The following is a 1,912-nucleotide window of genomic DNA, read 5'->3' on the forward strand; positions in this document are numbered from 1 at the left end:
CCCACACACAGCTTTTCTTTTGTGTTTTTGTTTCCCCAGCTTAAAGGGACAGACGTGGGTGACTTCTCATAATTGGTGAAAAAGACAGAATCAGAGATATTGAGCTATCTCATTTCCATAAGGCCTGGGGAGTTGCGGCCCACAGAGTTAACGAGGCCCTAACTGGGCCTGGAGAAGCTAAAACCCAGCACTTGTGGGTGGCTCACCATGCCACAGAGCCTGGTTCACAGGGCATCAAAAAGGTAACCTCTGCTGCCCAAACCAAGAGGGATCCCTTTCTGTATTTTGGTGAGTTTGGAATTCCAGGAAGTGAGGGACCAAGTAACTGAGATTGAATTTCCTGCCAGCCTTGATATCTGGAGATTTAAAAATATTTTTGTGTGTTAGTCAGTCAGTAGTTTCTGATTCTTTGCAACCCCCCGGACTGTAGCCTGCCAGGCTCCTCTCCATGAAATTCTCCAGGCAAGAATACTGGAGTGGGTTGCCATTTCCTTCTCCAGGGTATCTTCCCGACCCAGGGATTGAACCTGGGTCTCCTGCATTGCAGGCAGATGCTTTACCGTCTGAGCTAGTAGGGAATCCCTAAATATATTTTAGCTAAATTTAAATCAAATAAAAGTAACATTTCTTGAACACCCCGATTGCTGCAAAATTATACCTGGTGAACTTACATTTGTCCATTCCAGGCATGAGATTATAATAAGATGTATCCACCTATAGTTATAACAATATTTAGGAAAGTTTCTAAGTTGAGACTTTGCAAAATTTAGAGAAAAAAAATTATTGAGAGAAATCAAACCCCTACAATGGACAAAAAGGGAAAGTTCAAATGTATTTTACCTCGTGGTTATGTAAGAACAAACAACTATAGAACAAAATGCTCTTGCTTTGAATTAGGGAATTGGTGAGACTCTCTGGAGTGGTTAAGCAGCTGTTACCTTAACATTAAATTGGGTCTGGATTTACTTCCTCGCATTTTTCAAGCTTGGCTGATTATTTGTGTGAATCAAGCCGATTTTGTTTCTTGTTCAAAGTGACCAGTCACTTCCTCTATCAAGAGCCTCTTTGCTGAAAGATGTTCTGCTTTGCAACTGCAAAGGTTCACGGCCACCTTTAAGATCATTACCAACTAATTTCTCTTGAGTTCCAGTGGTTTCCTCCTTCTTATCGACTTAAAAAATGCCAGCAGTCTATTGTTTTCCTTCTGGGAGAGATGTCTAGGAACTTAGCCCTGGTGCATTCTAGCCTGGGGCCCCTTCATCCTGTTGTGGCGGAGGGAGGGACACTTGAAATTCCAGTTGGTAGAAAGAATCAGTTCCAGCTCAGAATCCCAGGTACAAAACAATTCTTTTTCAGGAAGAACTGAACTTCCATAACAGGGACTTTTCACATGTGAAAGTTTTCACTTGGAGCTGTTATCACATGGACTACCAAGGTACTCTTCAATTTTCCACCGTGTGTTTTCCTTTAAACTTTGTATTGTAATGTGTACATGAAGCTAAACAAATATGTAAATAAACTTCCATTTCCTATAAGCAAAGATAAGCTGAAAATATCACTGGCAGATAATCAACTTTTAACCATGAAAAATCTACTTATCACTTCATAAAAATGCTTTTCATAGGATACCTCATCTAGGCCCAATTCAATAACATAGTCTAAACTCCTCTTCTTCAAGTATTATAGATTGTTCTTTAAAAACACTATATATTTAATTTATTATACTACATATGTGTCTATTGCTAAATATTTTCCCATACGTGTCAGAGACTTCAAAAGTGAAATCTTATATTAATCAGAGAAAACCCACTATTACAAAAGCCCACTATTCAAAGCCATGCATGAATAATGAACCATCTTAGGAAGTTTTCTGAAAAGCTATTTATTACATTAACATAAGTAGAACTTTCTA

At 39.0% G+C, this 1,912-nt stretch overlaps 1 non-coding gene across 1 annotated transcript; it reads right to left on the reverse strand.

The window, feature by feature from the left end:
* Positions 1 to 506: 506 nt before the first annotated feature.
* Positions 507 to 578, reverse strand: TRNAC-GCA (transfer RNA cysteine (anticodon GCA)). Its single transcript has one exon. It is a non-coding gene; the product is annotated as a tRNA-Cys (tRNA).
* Positions 579 to 1,912: the final 1,334 nt, after the last annotated feature.

This window comes from Ovis canadensis, chromosome 6, assembly GCF_042477335.2.
Source record: "Ovis canadensis isolate MfBH-ARS-UI-01 breed Bighorn chromosome 6, ARS-UI_OviCan_v2, whole genome shotgun sequence".
NCBI lineage: Eukaryota > Metazoa > Chordata > Mammalia > Artiodactyla > Bovidae > Ovis > Ovis canadensis.